Here is a 15891-nt window from a genome sequence, read left to right as displayed (position 1 = left end):
CACTAGCAATCAGAGAAATGCAAATCAAAACCACAATGAGGTTCCATCTCACCCCAGTGAGAATGGCTCACATTCAGAAATCTACCAACAATGGATGCAGGAGAGGATGTGGGGAGAAAGGGACACTAACCCACTGTTGGTGGGAATGCAAACTGGTTAAGCCACTATGGAAGTCAGTCTGGAGATTCCTCAGAAACCTGAACATAACCCTACCATACAAGGCAGCCATCCCACTCCTTGGAATTTACCCAAAGGAAATTAAGTTGGCAAATAAAAAGGCCATCTGAACATTAATGTTTATTGCAGCTCAATTCACAATAGCTAAGACCTGGAACCAACCCAAATGCCCATCAACAGTAGACTGGATAAAGAAATTATGGGACATGTACTCCATAGAATACTATACAGCAGTAAGGAACAATAAAACCCAGTCATTTGCAACAAGATGGAAGGACCTGGAAAGCATCATGCTGAGTGAATTAAGCCAGTCCCAAAGAGAAAAATATCATTTGTTTTCCCTGATCGGCGACAACTGAACACCAAAGGGGAAACCTGTTGAAGTGAAATGGACACTATAAGAAACAATGACCTGATCAGCTTTTGTCCTGACTCTAGATGTACAATGTAATACTTTATCCTTTTTAGTATTTGCTGTTGTTGTTGTTGTTCTAGTACTAGCAGTTGAACTCTGTAATTAACACACAATTATTCTTAGGTGTTTACATTTTAACTGAAAAGTGATCCCTGTTAAATTTCAGAGCAGAAAAAGAGAGGGAGGAGATGCACAATGTGGGACATGCACAATCAGTCTTGCCCCAAATGATGGAGTTAGAAATGTGCCAGGGGATTCCAATACAATCCCATCAAGGTGGCATGTACCAATGCCATCTCACTAGTCCAAGTGATCAATTTCAGTTCACATTAGATGGCCTGGATAGGTCTAAGAAACAAAGGGATCACACAAACAAGACAAGAGTCTGCTAATACTAACTGATAGAATCAAAATGGGAGAGAAAGATCAAGCATGGGTAGTGGGATACACAGCAGACTCATAGAATGGCAGATGTCCTAAACAACACTCTGGCCTTAGAATCAGCCTTTAAGGCATTCAGACCTGGCTGAAGAGCCCATGAGAGTATTGTAGGCATGGAAAGCCAAGATACCATGGAAAAGAAAAAAAGAAGAAGACCTAAAAGAAAGATCTCTGTGAGTGAGATCCCAGTGGAAAGAACGGGGCCATCAAAGAAGGAGGTACCTTTCTCTGAAGGGAGGAGAGGACTTCCACTTTGACTGTGACCCTATCGGAATAAGATCAAAGTCAGCAAACCCTAAAGGCTTCCATCGCCCTGGCAACTCATGACTAGAGCCTAGGGAGATTACTGACGCCATGAACAGGAGTGTCAAATTGTTAAGTCAGCAACAGGAGTCACTGTGTACTTACATCCCATGTGGGATCTGTCCTTAATGTGTTGTCTAATGTGCAGTGATGCTATAACTAGTACTGAAAGAGTATTTTTACACTTTGTGTTTCTGCGTGGGTACAAACTGATGAGATCTTTACTAATTATATACTGAATCGATCTTCTGTATATAAAGATAATTGGAAATGAAAAAAAAAACCTGGTGTTAAATTGGAAACGGCATAGAAAATTAATTAATTTTTAAAAATATTATGTAGGATCTCTGCCTTTAATGTGCTGTACACTCTTATTTAATGCTATAACTAGTATTCCAACAGTATTTTTTTTTCACTTTGTGTTGCTATATGGGGGCAAACTGTTGAAATCGTTACCTAATATATACTAAACTGATCTTTTGTATATAAAGAGAATTGAAAATGAATCATGATGTGATTGGAAGGGGAGAGGGAGCGGGAAAGGGGAGGGTTGTGGGTGGGAGGGAAGTTTTGGGAGGGGGAAGCCATTGTAACCCATAAGCTGTACTTTGGAATTTATATTCATTAAATAAAAGTTTAATAAAAAAAAAAAAGAAACACCAGAAATCAATCCAAACATCTACAGCCAACTTATATTTGATCAAAAATCCAAAGCTAATCCCTGGAATAACGGCAGTCTATTCAATAAATTGTGCTGGGAAAATTGGATTTCCACATGCAGAAGCTTGAAGCAAGACCCGTACCTTTCACCTTACACAAAAATTCACTCCTAATTTCAGGGATTAGTTTTGGATCTTTGATCAAATATAAGTTGGCTGTAGATGTTTGGATTGATTTCTGGTGTTTCTATTCTGTTCCATTGGTCTATCCATCTGTTTCTGTACCAGTACCATGCTGTTTTGATAACAACTGCCCTGTAGTATGTCCTGAAATCTGCTATTGTGATGCCTCCGACTTTGTTTTTGTTTACAAGATTGCTTTGGCTATTCGAGGTCTTCTGTGTCTCCATATGAATTTCAGCATCATTTTTTCCAGATCTGAGAAGAAGGTCTTCGGTATCTTGATTGGTATTGCATTGAATGTATAAATTGCTTTTGGGAGAATAGACATTTTGATGATATTGATTCTTCCAATCCATGAGCATGGAAGATTTTCCCATTTTTTGGTATCCTCTTCTATTTCTTTCTGTAAGGTTTTGTAGTTTTCATCGTAGAGATCTTTAACGTCCTTGGTTAAGTTTAATTCAAAGGTATTTGATTGTTTTTGTAGCTATTGTGAATGGGATTGATCTTAGCAGTTCTTCCTCAGCCATGGCATTGCCTGTGTATACAAAGGCTGTTGATTTTTGTGGATTGATTTTATATCCTGCTACTTTGCCAAACTCTTCGATGAGTTCCAGTAGTCTCTTAGTAGAGTTCTTTGGGTCCCCTAAATAAAGAATCATATCATCTGCAAAGAGGGATAGTTTGAGTTCTTCCTTCCCAATTTGTATCCCTTTAATTCCTTTTTCTTGCCTAATAGCTCTGGCCAAAACTTCCAGAACTATATTGAATAGCAGTGGTGAGAGTGGGCATCCCTGTCTGGTACCAGATCTCAGTGGAAATGCTTCCAACATTTCCCCATTCAATAGGATGTTGGCCGTGGGTTTTTCATATATTACTTTGATTGTATTGAGGAATGTTCCTTCCATACCCAGTTTGCTTAGAGTTTTCATCATGAAAGGGTGTTGTATTTTATCAAATGCTTTCTCTGCGTCTATTGAGAGAATCATATGGTTTTTCTTCTGCAGTCTGTTAATGTAGTGTATTACGTTGATTGTTTTGCGGACGTTGAACCATCCTTGCATACCAGGGATAAATCCCACTTGGTCTTGGTGGATGATCTTTCTGATGTGTTGTTGCATTCTATTGGCCAGAATTTTATTGAGTATTTTTGCATCTATGTTCATCAGGGATATTGGTCTGTAATTCTCTTTCAATGCTGCATCTTTTTCCGGCTTAGGAATTAAGGTGATGCTGGCTTCATAGAAAGAATTTGGGAGGATTCCCTCTTTTTCGATTGCTCTGAATAGTTTGAGAAGAATTGGAGTTAGTTCTTCTCTAAATGTCTGGTAGAACTCAGCAGTGAATCCATCTGGTCCTGGGCTTTTCTTTGTTGGGAGGGCCTTTATTACTGTTTCAATTTCTGTGTCAGTTATGGGTCTGTTTAGGTTTCCTATGTCTTCCTGGCTCAATTTAGGTAGGTTGTATGTGTCCAAGAATCTGTCCATTTCTGATAGATTTCCCTGTTTGCTGGCATACAAGTCCTTGTAGTAATTTCTGATGATTCTTTTTATTTCTGTGGTGTCTGTTGTTATGTTTCCTTTTTCATCTCTGATCGTATTGATTAATCCCTGGAATAAGGACAGTCTATTCAATAAATGGTGCTGGGAAAATTGGATTTCCATGTACAGAAGCTTGAAGCAAGACCCATACCTTTCACCTTACACAAAAATTCACTCAACGTGGATTAAAGACTTAAATTTACGACCCGAAACCATCAAATTATTAGAGAGCATTGGAGAAACCCTGCAAGATATAGGTACAGGCAAAGACTTCTTGGAAAAGACCCCAGGAGCACAGGCAGTCAAAACCAAAATTAACATTTGGGATTGCATCAAATTGAGAAGTTTCTGTACTTCAAAAGAAACAGTCAGGAAAGTGAAGAGGCAACCGACGAATGGGAAAAAATATTTGCAAACTATACTACAGATAAAGGGTTGATAACTAGAATCTACAGTGAAATCAAGAAAATCCACAACAACAAAACAACCCACTGAAGAGATGGGCCAAGGACCTCAACAGACATTTTTCAAAAGAGGAAATCCAAATGGCCAACAGACACATGAAAAAATGTTCAAGATCACTAGCAATCAGAGAAATGCAAATCAAAACCACAATGAGGTTTCACCTCACCCCAGTGAGAATGGCTCACATTCAGAAATCTACCAACAATAGATGCAGGAGAGGATGTGGGGAGAAAGGGACACTCACCCACTGTTGGTGGGAATGCAAACTGGTTAAGCCACTATGGAAGTCAGTCTGGAGATTCCTCAGAAACCTGAACATAACCCTACCATACAACCCAGCCATCCCACTCCTTGGAATTTACCCAAAGGAAATTAAGTTGGCAAATAAAAAGGCCATCTGAACATTAATGTTTATTTCAGCTCAATTCACAATAGCTAAGACCTGGAACCAACCCAAATGCCCATCAACAGTAGACTGGATAAAGAAATTATGGGACATGTACTCCATAGAATACTATACAGCAGTAAGAAACAATGAAACCCAGTCATTTAAGCCAGTCCCAAAGAGACAAATATCATTTGTTTTCCCTGAGCGGCGACAACTGAGCACCAAAGGGGAAACCTGTTGAAGTGAAATGGACACTATCAGAAACAATGACCTGATCAGCACTTGTCCTGACTCTAGATGTACAATGTAATACTTTATCCTTTTTAGTATTTGTTGTTGTTGTTGTTGTTGTTGTTGTACTAGTGGTTAAACTCTGTAATTAACACACAATTATTCTTAGGTGTTTACATTTTAACTGAAAATTGATCCCTGTTAAATTTAAGAGTGGAAATAGAGAGGGAGGAGATGTACAATTTGTGACATGCTCAATTGGAATTGCCCCAAATGGTGGAGTTAGAAATGTGCCAGGGGATTCCAATACAATCCCATCAAGGTGGCATGTACCAATGCCATCTCACTAGTCCAAGTGATCAATTTCAGTTCACAATTGATGGCTCTGATAGGTGTAAGAGTCAAAGGGGTCACACAAACAAGACAAGTGTCTGCTAATACTAACTGATAGAATCAAAGAGGGAGGGAAATATCCAACATGGGAAGTGGGATACACAGCAGACTCATAGAATGGCAGATGTCCTAAACAACACTCTGGCCTCAGAATCAGCCCTTAAGGCATTCGGATCTGGCTGAAGAGCCCATGAGAGTATTGTAGGCATGGAAAGCCAAGATACCATGGAAAAGAAAAAAAAGAAGAAGACCTAAATGAAAGATCTCTGTGAGTGAGATCCCAGTGGAAAGAACGGGGCCATCAAAGAAGGAGGTACCTTTCTCTGAAGGGAGGAGAGAACTTCCACTTTGACTATGACCTTGTCTAAATATGATCAGAGTCGGTGAATTCAAAAGGCTTCCATAGCCCTGGCAACTCATGACTAGAGCCTAGGGAGATTACTGACGCCATGAACAGGAGTGTCAAATTATTAAGTCAGCAACAGGAGTCACTGTGTACTTACATCCCATGTGGGATCTGTCCTTAATGTGTTGTCCAATGTGAAGTGATGCTATAACTAGTACTGACAGAGTATTTTTACACTTTGTGTTTCTGCGTGGGTACAAACTGATGAGATCTTTACTGAATCTATCTTCTGTATATAAAGATAATTGGAAATGAAAAAAAAACCTGGTGTTAAATTGGAAATGGCATAGAAAATTAATTAATTTTTTTAAAAAAATATTATGTAGGATCTCTGTTTTTAATGTGCTGTACACTCTTATTTAATGCTATAACTAGTACTCCAACAGTATTTTTTTTCACTTAGTATTGCTATATGTGGGTAACTGTTGAAATCTTTACCTAATATATACTAAACTGATCTTCTGTATATAAAGAGAATTGAACATGAATCTTGATGTGATTGGAAGGGGAGAGCGAGCGGGAAAGGGGAGAGTTGTGGGTGGGAGGGAAGTATGGGGGGGGGAAGCCATTGTAACCCATAAGCTGTGCTTTGGAAATTTATATTCATTAAATAAAAGTTTAATAAAAAAAAGAAAAATGCCTTTTTAAGTCTTTTGCCTAATTATTGAGCTCTTTACAGATTCTGGATATTGATCCTTTGGCAGTTGTGTAGTTTGCAAATATTTCCTCCCATTTGGCCAGATGTCTCTGAAATTTTGCTATTTCTTGTGCAGTGCAGAAGCTTCTCAGCTTGATTTAATCCCATTATTCAATTTTGGCTTTGATTGTCTGTATTTCTGGGGTATATTCCAAGAAGTCTCTGCCTATGCCAATGTCTTACAGAGTATCCCCTATGTTATCTAGCAATTTGATGGTATCCAGTCATAGATTTAGGTCTTTGATCTATTTTAAATGGATTTTTGTTAAGGTATAAGGTAAGCATGTAGTTTCATACTCCTGCATGTGCAGACCCAGATTTTCCAGCACCATTTGTTAAAGAAACTGTCTTTGCTCCATGGATTGATTTTAATTATTTTATCAAAGATAAGTTGATTGTGGGTGCATGGATTGATTTCTGGAGTTCCTATTGTGTTCCATTGGTCTACAAGTCTGTTTTTGTACACCAGTACCAGGCTATTTTGATTATAACTGCCCTGTAGCATATCTTGAAATAAGGTATTGTAATGAGTTCAGCTTTATTTTTGTTGTATAAGTATTTTGCCTGGGATCACATTGAATCTGTAAATTGCTTTTGGTAGTATGGACATTTTGATGATATTAATTCTTCCATTCCATGAACATGGAAGATTTTTCTGTTTTTTGTGTCTTCTCTTATTTCTTTATCTATTTTTTGTAATTTTCATCTTTGATATCCCTGGTTAAATAGAATGCAAGGTATTTAATTATTTTTGTAGCTATCATGAATGGAACTGATCTTAAAAGTTCTTTCTTAGCCACGGCATTGTCTGTGTATACAAAGGCTATTGACTTTTGTGTGCTGATTTTATATCCTGCTCCTTTATCAAACCTTCGTGAGTTCCAATAGTATCTCAATGGAGTCTTTTGGATCCCAGGTATATAGACTCATGCAATCTGCAAATAGGGACAGACAGTGTGATTCCCTCCTTTCCAATTTGTATCACTTTTGCACCAAAATAAAGGTATCTTCGGCTCTTTTCCTCCTTGGATGCACTGGTGTTGGTGACCTTCATAAATGACACAGTAACTATTTGGACTAAGAAGTTCAAGTCCAACAGACTACTTTCAGAGGAAACAAGTGATCATTGGTATCCTCCACTCTGAGAAAACAACAGTACCTAAGACACAAAAGTAAGGGAAAACTGACCAAAATGTAAAAGAACATAGCCAATATAATCTCAGAATTTGGATTCATAACTCATTTCATTCATAACTCATTTTGGTGGTGGCAGTGAAGGAGTATAAGAACATAATGAAAAAAGTCAGGGGAACTGCAAAGACCAATATCCGTGCTGGCAAAAATCAGGAATAATGACTTTTCACTGATTTTACTTATCATGACTGTGCAAGTTTTTCATGGGGATTAATAAACTGTAAAGACTTTTTAAGTTTTCTTTTAAAACTATTTTCTAGGAACCATCTGAATTAAGCTTCTGCTAAAGTATTTCCTGTAAGTGGTGTGTTTTTACTTTCAAATTACATTTATTCACAGCTGTTATATTGGAAAGTGATTGGTTTTGGAATATTAACTTCATATCCTGCAACACTGCTATAATCTCTGTGTTTATCTTCCTAACTTCAATGTCTTTTTTGTTGATTCTTTCAGATTTTATACATAGTCAAGTCAACTGAATAAAAAAAGAAAGGGGAAGGAAAGGAAAAGAAAAGAAGGGGGAGGAAGGAGAGGAATGAAAGAATGAAAGAGATAGAAAGAGGGACATAAGGAGAGGGAAGGAAGGGAGGGAGGGAGGGAGGAAGGAAGGAAAGAAGGAAGGAAGGAAGGAAGGAAGGAAGGAAGGAAGGAAGGAAGGAAGGAGAAAAACACAGTTTTATTTCTTCTTTTCAATCCATGTATCTTTTATTTCTCTTTTTTGTTTTATTGGATAAGCTATAGGGCTTCCAATAAAATGCTGAAAAGCAGGAGCAGGTGTTTGGCACAGCTGTTGAAATGTTGCTTTATACACTCTGGCCTCAGAATCAGCCCTTAAGGCATTTGGATCTGGCTCAAGAGCCCATGAGAGTATTTTAGGCATGGAAAGCCAAGACACTCTGGGGGAAAAAAAAGAACTAAATGAAAGATCTCTGCGAGTGAGATCCCAGTGGAAAGAATGGGGCCATCAAAGAAGGAGGTACCTTTCTCTGAAGGGAGGAGAGGACTTCCACTTTGACTATGACCGTATCTGAATAAGATCGAAGTTGGCGAACCCTAAAAGCTTCCATAGCCTTGGCAACTCATGACTAGAGCCTAGGGAGATTACTGACGCCATAAACAAGAGTGTCAAATTGTTAAGTCAGCAACAGGAGTCACTGTGTACTTACGTCTCATGTGGGATCTGTCCTTAATGTGTTGTCCAATGTGAAGTAATGCTATAACTAGTACTGAAACAGTATTTTTACACTTTGTGTTTACGTGTGGGTGCAAACTGATGAAATCTTTACTTAGTATATACTAAATCGATCTTCTGTATATAAAGATAATTGAAAATGAAAAAAGAACTTGGTGTTAAATTAATCAATTCTTTAAAAAATATCATGTGTGATCTCTGCCCTTAATGTGCTGTACATTGTGATTTAATGCTATAACTAGTACTCCAACAGTATTTTTCACTTTGTGTTGCTATATGGGGCAAACTGTTGAAATCTTTACTTAATATATACTAAGCTGATGTTCTGTATATAAAGAGAATTGAAAATGAATCTTGATGTGAATGGAAGGGGAGAGGGAGCGGGAAAGGGGAGGGTTGCGGGTGGGAGGGAAGTTTGTTGGGGGGGAAAGCCATTGTAATCCATAAGCTGTACTTTGGAAATTTATATTCATTAAATAAAAGTTTTTAAAATAAAAGAAATGTTGCTTTATAAAAATATTCCAAATCAGAGGGTCCGGGTTAAAGTCTGAGCTTAGTTTCCAATCTCACTTCCTATTAATACACACTATGGGAAGACAGCAGATGATGGCTCATGAAGTTGGATCTCCATGTGGCAGACACGGATGGAGTTCCAGGCTCCTGGCTTCAGCCTGGTATAGTTCCAGTCATTGTGACCATCTGGGAAGTGAATCAGGGGATGGACTCCCTCTCTCTCTCGCTCTCTCCCTCCCCTCTGCCTTTCAAATAAATAAACAAACCTTTAAATGAAGAAGAAGTTGGGTTTCTACTACCCATGTGGGAGATCACAGATGAAATTCCTGGTTCCTGGCTTCAGTCTCACCCAGCTCTGGCTGTTGCAGGCATTTGGGAAATGAAGCAAAGGGTGGAAGATTCTCTCTCTCTCTCTCTCTCTCTCTCTCTCTCTCTCTCTCTCTCTCTCTCCCCTCCCTCCCTGGCTACCCCCTCCCTCCCTCCTTCCCTCTTCCCTCCCCTAGCTCCCTACCTCTCTTCTTTCAAATAAAATGAAAGTAAAGCTTTTAAATGTTGAAAATCAATGGTGAAACGAAACATCATTGGGCTTGGCATTGTGGTATAGTGGGTAAAGTATCCACCAACAATTCTGGCATCCCATATGGGACCTGGTTCCTGTACTGGGTGCTCCACTTCTGATCCAGCTCCCTGATAATAGCCTGAGAAAAACAGCAGAAAGTGGCCCAAATATTAGGGACCCTGACACCTACATGGGAGACCTGGATGAGGTTCCTGGCTCCTGAACTAGCAGATGGAAGAGCTCTCTCTCTCCCTCTGTCTCTGTCTCTCTCTGTCTCTCTGTCTCTCTCTCTCTCTCTAACTCTGACTTTCAAATATTTAAACAAATCTTTAAGAAAAAAAAAAGACCACAAAAAGAAAGTAAATATCCTCTCCACATTCCTGTTCTTAGTGTAAAAGCTTTGAGTTTACCAATATTAAATACAATATTAGGCATAGAGTTTGAGTCAATATTATTGTAAAATATTTATTTCTTTATTTAATCTAGAAGGCAGAAAGAGACAGAAGATAGATTCACCACATAACGGTTCACTCTGTAAATGTTGCGGTTGGGCCAGACTGAAGCTAGGATCTTAGGACCCAGTCTGGATCACCTACACAGGTGACAGGCCCTTATCAGCTACCTAGCAGGATGTCTGTTAGCAGAAATCTGGAATCTAGAGCAGAGCTGACACTCAAACGCAGGTACTCCAATATGGGATGCTAGCATTCCAACTAATACCTTAAGCACTAGAAAAAATGCCTACCCTCAAATGCCTACCCCTGGTCAACATTCTTATTGAGAGCAAGAAGATCCCCCATATTCCTAGTTTACTGAGAGCTGTTAGTATGAATAAGTATAGAATTCTATCAAATGCTATTTGTTGCATCTATTGATATGATCATGTGGCTTTTCTTCTTTAATATGTTGTGATAGATTTTGTTGTAATTTTTTTAGTTTACTTTTTATTTGAGAGTCGGAGAGAGAGAGAGAGAGAGAGAGAGAGCGAGCACCCATCCCCTGGTTCATTCTCCAAATGCCCTGAAAATGCTGGGCCAGACAGAAGCCAGAACTCAGGAGTTCCATTGGGGTCTCCCATGTAGATGGCAGGAACCCAAGTACTTGGACTATCATGTGCTGCTTCCCAGACACACTATCAGAAACCTGGATTGGAAGTGGAAGCAGGGTTCCAATATGGAATGCAAATGTCCTAAGCATCTGCTTAAACTTCCATACCACAATGCCCACCCCAATACGATTGATTTTTAAATACTCAATTGTCCTTCTGAACCTGGGATAAATCCTACTTGGTCATGGTGTATAATTCCTTTTATACATTGTTGGATTCAATTTGTTAATGTTTTGTTGAGCACTTATGCATCTACATTCATAAGTGATATTGTTTTGCATTTTTATTACCATGACTTTCTCTGGTCTTGGTGTTATAAGTAGTGCTGACCTCATAATATGAGTTAGGAAGTATTACCTCTCCTGTTTTCTGAAAGAGATTGTAGAGAATTTGGGATAATTTTATCCACAATGTTTGGTAGAAATCACCAGTAAACCACTCTTGGATGGACGTTTTTCATTTTAGGAAGATTATTAATTGTTGATTCAATATGTTTAATAGATACAAGCCTATTCAGATTTTCTATTTCTCTTTTTAAAAAGATTTATTTATTTGAAAGGCAGAGTTACAGCATACAGAGAAAGAGAGAGACAGAGAAACAGAGATCTTCCATCTGGTGGTTCACACCCCCAAATGGTCACAACAGCCTGGCCCAGAACTGGCTGAAGCCAGAAGCCTGGAACTCCATCCAGGTCTGTCACATGGGTGGCAGGGGCCCAAATATTGAGGCAATCCTCTTCTGATTTTCGAGGCACATTAGCAACAGGCTGGATTAGAAGTGGAGTACCAGGAGTCAAACCGGTGCTCATTTGGGATGCCAGCTCGCACACAGCACCTTAACCCACTGTACTACAATGGCAGCCCCATCTATTTCCTTTTTTGTGAGTTTTGGCAGATTACATTTTTCATGGAATTGATCCATTTCATTGATGCTATCAAGTTTGTGAGAATAGGATTGTTCATAGTATTCTTTGATTGTCCTTTTAATGTTCATGTAATATGTAGTCACATCTGCTCTCTCTTTTATGATATTAGTAATTTGTTTTCCATCTTATTTCTTCTCAACCTAGTTGGAGAGTTATTGAGGGTCTAACTTTGCAGTGAAATGGGTTAAGCCTCCACATGAAATGCCAGCATCCCATATGAGCAAAATTTGAGTCCTGGCTGCTCTGCTTCTGATCCAGCTTCCAATGCTCCTGGGAAATCAATGGAATAAGGCCAAAGTATTTTGATCCCTGCCACCCAAATGAGAGAACTGGATGGAGTGCCAGGCTCCTGGCTTCAGTTTGGCCCAGCCCTGGTCATTAAAGCCATTTGGGGAGTGAACAAGCAAAATAAGATCTCTTTGTTTCTGTCTCTACCTCTTTCTATAACTCTGCCTTTTAAATAAATTTTTTAAAAAGGTGATGGGCAAGATGTTTTCATCCTATTTCAGAGTACCTGGGATTCAATACCTGTTTCCCAGCAGCTGGCATTATGGGAGAGCAGCGTAAGCCACATCCTACAAATCTGGCATCCTGTATTAGCACTGGTTGGGTCCCTGATACTCCACTTGCAGTCCAGCTCTCTGTTAGTGGTCTGAGGAAGCAGCAGAAGTTGGTCCTTGCCACCCATGTGGGAGACCTGAATGGAGTTCCAGGTTCCTGGCTTCTACCTGGCAGAACCTTGGCCTCTTCAGCCACTTAGGAAGTGAACCAGAGGATAGAATATATCTCCATGCGTGCTTTTATGTCTCTCTCACTTGCTCTCTCCCTCGCCTCTCAAATAAATTAAAATAATAAAACAGAAGAAATAGATAAAAACTTGACAATATTTTTTGAAAAATGAAAAGCATCAATTTTATGTTTCATCATTTTTTTTCTGAGAAATGGTTTTTAACTTAATTTATTTCTGTTCTTTTTTTAATTATTAACTTACTTCTGCTTACTTTGGATTGAATTTGCTTTTTTCTAGTTTTCTAAGATGGAAGTATAGATTGTTGTTTAGATCTTTCTTGCTTTGTAATACTCGTATTCATTTCCATAAATTAATCCTGTTAGCACTGTTTTATTGTATCTCATACTTTTTTTACAGGTTGTATTTTCATTTTTATTTAGTTCAAGATGTTGTCAAGTTGGTCTTGAGATTTATTCTTTCATCCATTTGTTACTTAGAAGTCTGTAGTTTAATGTTCAACTATTTGAGTGTTGAGTGTTTTCTAGCTATCATTCTATTGTTATTTCTAGTTCAATTCCATGATAATCTGAGAGCATATTCTTTACAATTTTTTTTCCATTAAATTTGTTAAAGTGCTTTTTATGGACCAGAAGGTGACTCATCTTGTTAAATGTCCCCTGGAAACTTGAGAAAAATGTATATTCTGCTATTGTTGGATGAAGTGATCTAAAAATGTCCATTACATATATGATCAATAGTGTTGAGTTCAACTATTTCCTTAATGATTTTGTGCCTGCTTTATTTGTCCATTCAAGACAGATGTATTGAAAATCTCCAACTCTTACAATAAATTTGTCTTCTGATCTTTGTGCTTTTATCATTTTTTGCCTCACATATTAATGGTCTGTTGGTAGGCACAATTCATAGAGAATGGGCCCCTTTATCATTTTGTAATACATCACATATAAATTTTTTTAATTTTAAATACATAAACATAGGACGCATTTATGGGGTACTATGTGACATTTTGGTACATGTATACATTGTGTAATATCCAAATGGGGTAAATTTATTGATATCTTTGAACATTTAACATTTCTTAAAAGTGAAAAATCAAAAATTCTACCTTCCACGTTTTATAAATAGAGAAATATCTAAAATTGCCCTACTGTGCTCCAGAGTTCCAAACTTCTTTGATTTTTCTATAACCTAGTATCCATAAATCAATGTTTCTTCATTTTGTCCTCTTCTCTACCCTCCCCATTCTCTGGTAACCAATATTATAATTTAAACATATATAAGATCACCTATTTTTAGATGGCACATATGAATAAAATCATATGATAATTCTCTATGATTTGCTTTTGTCACTTAACAATAAGCACCAGTTATATCTATGTTGAGGTGAATGACAAGATTCCATCCTTTTTGATGGCTGAATAATATTCCATTGCATATATGTATCACATCTTTTTATCCATTCATCAGTGAATGGACACAATTTGTTCCTTTTCTTGGCTATTGTGACTAGTTCAGCAAATAACATGGGAGTCCAGATGTCTTTTCAACAAACAGATTTCATTTCCCTTGGATATATACCCTGGTGAGGGTGTATATTGAATTCCATATAGTAGTTTTATTTTTAGGTATTTCATATGGTAGTTTTATTGTTAGCTTTTTTAGAAATGCCCATACTCTTTCCGACAATGTTACTTCAAATTTGCATTTTCACAAACATTGCACAAAGGTTCACTTTTCTCCACAGTCTCACCAACAATTGCTATCTTTCTTTTTAATACTAGTTAATCTTACTGGAATGGGGTGATTTTTTATTGTGGTTTTGATTTGCATATCCCTGGTGATTAACAATGTTGAGCACTTTTTCATGTATGTATTCCATTCACATATTTTCATTGAGATATACTGCCCACATTATATTTGGATTATTTGAAGTTTTGTTTTCTGGTTTTAGTTATTGAGCTGTTTGTGTTCCTTAATATTCTGGATATTAACCTCTGGTCAGATATAGAGATTGCAAATATTTTTGCACAATATATGGAAACAGATCTTCATTCTGTTGGCTGTTTCCTTTGTTGTGCAGAAACTGTTTAGTTTGATGGAAACTGTTTCTCTGTTTTTATTTTTAATTCCTATGTTTTAGGGGTAAGACTCAGAAAATTATTTCCCATTCAAAAGACTTGAGTAATTTACCTATCTTTTTTTGCAGTAGTTTCAAAGTTTCAGGTCTCACATTTAGGTTTCTAATCCATTTTGAGGCGAAGTTTGTATATGAATAGAGAAAGGAATGTAGTTTCATTCTTCCTTATGTGGATATCCAAATTTACCGCCACCATTTACTAAAAAGATTATTTTTAGGGGGATGATGCTGTGGCATAGAAAACTAAGCCTCTGGAAAAGGAGCCAATATGGCGGAATAGTGAGGGCATGCACTGATAGTCCAAGAAAAGATAGTTTAATAAAAGTGGAGTTACTGTAGCCTCAGAAAAAGGCTCAGGAAAAAACTGCAGAGGAAACTCTTCTGGATCTAGTGGATGTGACACAGAGGACCTACGGGGAGAGCAAGGTCACCCACCTCATGGAAGCCCAGCCGCAGAGTCTGCACACCAGTGCTGGAAGGGAGGTGAGAAAAAAACCTCGGTAACCCGAGACATTTGCGGGGAAAGGCAGAAAGAGCCTAGAGGGAATGAGACCTGAAGACCCACTGCGGAAAGTTCACCAGGCTGACTGGAGGAGAGAAAAAAACGAATAAATAAGGGGAACCGGCATGGACACTAGCCTCTCTCTCCACTCACCTTACAAAGCCGAGCAAGACAAAGAGCAGGTGCCATTTTACGTATCTAAAGTGGCACCCACCATTAGCCAAGCAGAAAAACCTGACTCCGGTGGGGAGAAATAACAGGAGGTTAGGATCTAGTGAAAGTGTGGAGCTAACGAACTGAGACTGTGAAAATCTGAGGGGGAGCAAGAGAACTCACTGAGCACACAAACTCGGTAACCTTGGCAACCCAGTGAGAGACTGCGGAGAAAATTGAGACCACACTGAGGGCTGCATAAATTCTTTGTGTGGTCCCAGGGGTAGAGCAGACGAATACCCACAGGGGCCAGATTTCATACATCAACTACACTCAATTCCACTCAGCTGTGCGGAATTATTTCCCAACTGAATCAAAAGAGAGAGAGAGAGAGAGCGAGGGAGAGAACAATCTGGGTGAGTCACCTTTGGCACACCCTTAACCCTGAAGAACCAAACAGAGCTCTCTGGCCACACCCATCACAGCCTCTAAGGATCCATCAACAGTAGGCAGTAAACTTAATCTAGAGTCATAGTATAACGAGAAAAAACACGACA

The sequence above is a fragment of the Lepus europaeus genome, chromosome X, assembly GCF_033115175.1.
Source record: "Lepus europaeus isolate LE1 chromosome X, mLepTim1.pri, whole genome shotgun sequence".
Classification (NCBI taxonomy): domain Eukaryota; kingdom Metazoa; phylum Chordata; class Mammalia; order Lagomorpha; family Leporidae; genus Lepus; species Lepus europaeus.
The sequence above is the reverse complement of the archived record's forward strand: the minus strand, read 5'-3'. Positions refer to the sequence as shown.